This window comes from Columba livia, chromosome 2 (genome assembly GCF_036013475.1).
Source record: "Columba livia isolate bColLiv1 breed racing homer chromosome 2, bColLiv1.pat.W.v2, whole genome shotgun sequence".
Classification (NCBI taxonomy): Eukaryota; Metazoa; Chordata; class Aves; order Columbiformes; family Columbidae; genus Columba; species Columba livia.
Genome location: NC_088603.1, coordinates 66,822,383 through 66,828,823, shown reverse-complemented (window position 1 = coordinate 66,828,823; position 6,441 = coordinate 66,822,383).

The following is a 6,441-nucleotide window of genomic DNA, read 5'->3' as shown; positions in this document are numbered from 1 at the left end:
GATGAAAAAGAAAAGCTGCAGAACCTGGTTTACCCTCTTTTCAGTCTCAGTGTGAAGTTTACATTTATACAAGGCTTTGGGGATCAAGGGAGAACCCTGGGATTGTGCCAAACCACCAGAAAAAAAGTCATAATGCTCTGGTTTGACATAGGGTTGAAGAAGCCTCCCTGTGGGCACACAGGGTTGGATGTAGGATTGAAGGGGGTGGTCAGTCAGGCCTTGAAGAAGTTTATTCTAGATGGTGACATGTGTTTGCCTGGCTTGTCCTTAGGCTGAGAGGATGAAGTGCCAGCTCTGCTGGTCTGGTAGGGCTTGTACAACACTGAGCAGCTCCTTGCAGGTTCTGATTTGCTTCCCTTGCAGCGGTTCCTGCAGCTGGCTGTGTGTTGGGGCCCGGGGAGGTCTGTGGTATTTGGGATGTCCACCCTGCCCAGCTACTCTGGGGGAAGGTGCTGCTTAGCTGATGATGAGGAGGTCACCAATTTCTTCCACTGGGCTGCATCAGTGGGGCTGCCCACAAAGGCAGAAAATGGGGGCAATGCTCATCCCACAAATCTTGGGGTGTGGTTGTGCTGCACAGTCATCATGCTTTTTTTAAGTGACTGGAGTATGTTTTCTAGAAATTGAATGTTTGCCTGAAAACATCAGTGAGCTCCTGGCACTGTTCTGTTGTCTGAGCCTCTTCTCCCGCACCTAGTACAGGGATTTCTCACTCAGTGATGCTGCAGAGATGTGCTCTTTTGTAAGTAGATGTCTTCATTGATCATATGACACTTATGGCTTTCTGCATTCAGTATTTGCCATTTGTAATTTTTTATACAAATCTCAGTTTGATTCTAGAGATGATATGCAACATAATATGCTAAAAAGTCTGAAAGTCTTTTAAAGTAATTACAGCTACCTTACCACAAAAAAGCTCCGAGGGTTATGGGAAATAAAAAAATCCTTATTAATGCAGAGTTAAGATGACCCAGTTGTAACAGAGACCTTTCCAAGTGGAAAACTCAAATCTAGGAAATACAGAATTAAGGTACCTGCCAATAAAACATTAACTCTTCCCCTCTGGAGCTGGCAGTGCTCACTGGGAATTATCTGCAACCACTCCAGCTGCAGTCACTGTATTAGCTGGAGCAGTACAGAATGGTGGGAGGATTAGCTAGAGTTTGGCAGAGTTTGGAGGATAATAGGAAAAAAATCAGGGTGAGTGAGAAGAGAAGCTGAATGCACATACCTGTGTGTGTATATGCATGCATAAAGAAAAACAGCACCTATGTGCCAGGGGGAATGTGGGAATTTCACTTCAGCACTGAGCTGCAGCAAGTAGACAAATATCTAGAAACAGGGATTTAATGGCAGGAAGGCATAGGAAAATATTGACTTACAGGTTTAGCGCTGGGTTGAGGTGCTGTTGTAGGCTATGTAGCTGGGTGTGGGGTAGGTGTGCACAGCTTCTATTTGGTACAGCACACCTATGATGCAGTTAGCATTAGCAGAAGGAAGGTTTCAGATGCTGTCCCAGGATAGTTATCTGTGGTCATCCCCCTTTCCTTGTGTCCACAAACTGTTATGGGAGAAGTGAGGTAAGGGAGCAGTTGTAAAGTTGAATTTTCTTATTTCCAGAGGATTGCTTATCCAGAGTAGTACATGTTACTGGGCAGCACAGACTTCTGATAACAAAGATATTCATTAGTGAATTTCATAGATTTATTCAATAGTAATAGAAATGTGGGTGGTGGTGGTCTTGTAAATAGTGATGACTTGAGAAGCTGAAGTTAACATAGGTTTTTGCTTTTTATATATGTCCATATATATAACCAATGAGGAAATAAGGTATCTTACGATTAAGTGGTTGTGTTCTTATTTGTGTAATAAACCCAATTTTGTTACCATGGAATGGAAACTATAGTCATGTTTTGAAATATCTGTGGGTTAGTAGAAAAGAAAGGGAATTCAAACCTGTGGTCTACCTCTCCAAGTCTTCAGTGCTTTCCCTGTGGTGGCTGTAACAGCTTGAAGCTTGCAAACAGCAGGCTGATGCATTTCCATTCCCAAACCCCTCAGAACACCAATACCTCAGAAGCTGTATATTAAGCTCTGCTGTGTCTGGGTTTCTGAAGCTGACCCAGAGCTGAGTCCTGGCCCCTGTGATGCCTCAGCACATGTTGAAGAGCTGGGTCTCCAGGTCCGAGCACGTACCCTCCATCCCACTGGAGTTCAAACCTGGAGCGAGCTAGAAGCACTTGCAGATGGGTGCAAGGGGTGTTAAACACCTTTCTGGCAGGCAAGAGGGGTCTGAACTGTCCTGGGTGCCCTAGAGTCCTGGATGCCTTTGCTTGGAGGTTGTCCTGGGCAACCCTCAGGCAGGCAATGGTTGTGGTGAACTCCTGACAGCAATGCTGGCATAGCCTTCTCCAAGGTGTAGGTCTGGAGCTGGGAAGCTGAAGCCCCAGACTGTGTGTTGGGCAGAGGCATTTTGAGTTACCTTTTCTCAAAAGACCCTGCCTTTGGATGACAAATGGGCCCTTTTGAGGCATGGTACATTTGCAGGTGGTCTGAGTTAGCAAAGGTTTCAGACCTCTTTGAAGACTCAACCTTTCAACCAAAAAGGCTTCACAGTCTGTGTGAGAGCTTAACTGGCTCTATGACAGATACACCCAAATGTCTCCTCTTATCCTTCTTTTTCAGCATACCCACATTATTAAGAAAACATCGCAATGAAGCGCTAATGTTATTTCAAGAAACAGCTAAAAAAAGCTCCTGGGAGAGAAGCGACTTATTAACAAGTCATGGGACTTTGGTATGCCTCAGGCAACGTTTTCAAACTATTGCTCTCCAAATCAGTCGCTATAATTATACCACTTCCCAAACAGAAAAGAACAATGTGGGAAATTCATCTAATGTAATATCATAGGTCTGAGCCTTGGAGCAGAACAAAGTGGGTTATTGAAACATAATAGTAAAATAGGTGTGACTGCAGAATAGTGGGTCAAAGCACACCCTCAGATGAGTAATTAATTCTTACTATCCTACTTGTTCTATATCATCCTTAGTATTTAATTACACAGTCTTTCTTTCCTGCTGTCCCAACATACACCATAAGGCAATTTTTTTCTTTGAGCCTTGGAAATAGTAAAACTTGCTTTATTGGAGCTGCTCTTCTACAAATAAAACTTTTATCCTACCTCTGCTCAGACCTTTTGGACTTTGTAATTATGGCCCTCTCTGGAGGGTATAAGATGGATGCGGATGTCCTTGTGCCGGGTGCTGTACCCTAATGTGTTAAGGCAAGAACCTAAAACCAGTAGAGCACTGGAGAAAGCCACTGTCCTCTCTGCAATTTGCAGCCTTTGTTCGAAGCTAAACCCATCCTCTGAAAGGTGTTGGGTGTGAGGTGCAGCAGGTTGTTGCCACAACACAATCCTTATCTGGGGATGAGAGGTTAACTTTTTTTTTTTTGCACGGATGGATGCGGACTAAATGCGGTAAACACTGCCCCCTTGTTACTAACCTGGAAAACCAAGACCCAAATGCTTTCTTAAATACGTTCCCTGTCTGTTTAGGTGCTTACAATGTTCCTGTCATTTTAGTCTTCAAACGCCTACTATTCTAGCAACTCAGCTGATATCACTGTGGAAAGTAAATCTCTCTCAAGCATTTTCCTCTTCGGCTAATAGCTAATCTAATAATAGTTTGACTCCTACTACCACAATAGCTCTCTTCACAAGATGTGTAGTGGGAGGAGGCTAAAGATTTCATCTCCTCCACAGTGATCCAAAACTTCTTGAAAGTGGTGTAACCGTACTGAATCAGGGCCCTGCACTGCTTATTTATCATACTACAGACCTTTACAGGCTTAAATGTTTCTCAGATTTTACTTAAAAAAATACAGAAAAACCAACAACCAACCCTCCTCAACAATGCAAGACCCCCTCGGTTTTGGTTAATTTTTTCCTTTTTGTGTTAATGTTATTGTTTCTACATGAGATCTATTTATTTAGGTTGGTTTTTTTTTAGTGCTTTTTTATATCAGCCCTCAATGATCTTCCTATTAGTACAGGAAGCTGGCAGCAGCCAGTCTGCAGCCTTTGGACAGCCAACTAATTAAGGAGAAAGCAGGTGTGGATGGATCTATTGAGCCTATAAATAATTGCCAAAAATATAAGTTATTGGTCTGTGAGTGTTAGCAGGTGGAGAACTGTTTTATACCTTCAAGGGAGAGGAAAAAGCAGCATTAGAGGAAATTATTTCCCCCCCCCCCCCCCCCCCCCCATGATTTAAAATCTCTTTAGAAATAAAATATATCTGTTCTCAAAAAAAAGTCACACATGCAATTAGTCTTGAGGACATATAAAGGTAGTTCAGGTGCTCCTACTTTCATTGACCTGGTCTGGGTGATGAACTGCATGATCTGTAAAGAAATAATTCATATTCTTAGGCTGACACTTGAAAACATAAATCAAAAGTGACTACACATGCTAGTGCCTATAGTTTTTTTTGTGGTTCTGTTTATAAATAAAATTTTCCTGCCTTCCATCAGATGCTCAAAGTGTTCTAATCTGCAAAAAGCCTCTTTGCTCAGTGCTAAAGGAAAATATGATCTATTGAACAAAGCACTATGCAATGCAGTTTGTGTCTAAGAATATATTCTCTCCTCACACTGATTTCTCCTCCTTCCCAATTTCTGTACTGGCTTTTTTTCTGTTGTGCTGGATTTAGTAATTTATTCAAACACTTCTAACCAGGGGGTGTTTTCCACCAGGGTGCAGTGGCAAGAGACCACAAAAGCATTTCACAACACATACAAAATACATTAAAACATGCTCAGGGTAGTAGAACGTGTGATAAGATAAGGTTAGAATAAAAAGATGTAGGACAGCCACCTACTTACTTGACTAGTTTGATTAATTTTGATCTGACTGATATAAAAGTCTTCATGGATATGTATTAATCTTCTGTGGGTTGTGTATAAATTTGAATGCAAGCAATAAATGAATGCTTATACTAAAGCTTGCATGTGTCAATCTGAGAAAGACATGGTGAGAGGAAAAACTCAGCACTCAAAACATACACATTCTTCTATATTTTAAAGCTCTGGGAGGATCAGCCCAAGCTAACGGTGGTTTATCTGGAGTAGTAAGGAAGGGGACTTGTGGTCTGAGGCTTTGGGGAGGCACTGTTGGTTTTAGGGACTTTGATTTCTGAATGTGTGCCTTGTAATCATAATGGGACTTTTTTTTTTTTTTTTTTTTTTCTTTCTCCCCCTTCTTCTTCTTTTGGCCCCCTTAAATACCTAAGAATGGAGATGGGGGAAGAGTTTTCTGGGTTAGATTGATCATTATGAGTTGCCTTTTAATGTCAGCTCTGATTCTCAGGGCACTCAACCATGATGTGGCTGGGCACATGAGACCTTCTTCCCTGCCTGCCAAGCTGTAGAATGCTCTGGCTTGGAAAGGGGGAAGTTTATAACTTTTGCCCCTGGTTCCTCTTTGTATAGATAATGAGATATTCACTAGAGCAGGGACTGGGACTGTGTATCCAGCCTTCCTAGCTAAGTGTACTAATTAGTCTCTTTCTGTCTCTTAATGAATCTGTACATATTCATTGAGAAGTAGAACAGCTCCAATAGGAGAGATTGAAAGAAAAACTCTTTCTCAGGATACCCTGCAGCCTACCTGATAGTTATAACTTTCTCCTGATGGTTAAAGACCATGGTTTAATTTATTTGAATCAGGTGGAGGGAAGAAAAAAGCTCTTTTGCCTCTAGGGTGAATAGTCTGGCCACTAGACTGTTGCAAGCAAGGAGAGTGGTCTCTTTTTGTAAGGTGTCTGTGTGTTGGTCCTTACTACTTATGTTCTTTCATTACAAGTGCCTTAAATAAAAAGTTTTCAAATTGCAACTGAAGAAAAGGTTGGCTTGCATTTGTTTACTAGGCAAAGTAAATCTAGATTTTTAAAAGCTATTTCAAATCGAGCTAAAAAATTCCTTTCCTTATACCACCCCAGCAATCTTTTTATGGTTTTATCAATTATATTGACATCATTTTATTGATGTGCCTTTTAAAGCACTTGAACCCTACCTGTTTTCCTATTTCACCCTCAGGAACACTTATCTTTTGTCATATACATACATATATACACGCACATTGTCACAGAATAAAAAGTAATGTTACTAATAAAAATAAGAGGCTTGAAGATAGGTGGCTAAACATTGGCTGAGAATACTGAAAGAATCCATCCTGCTGGAAAAAGCTGGCAGTGAAATGGATGCTAAAAATAAACCTCAACTTTGAAAGTCAGTTCTGACAGACCTGGGTGCTGCTTCTCTGTGTAAAACAATTTGCCACAATCTGTGGGCTGATATTGCAGTAAATTAGGTTCCTGATACTTACTGCTAATGAGTCACTGAATAAATACATCTGTATAAATTAGCCCACAATTTGC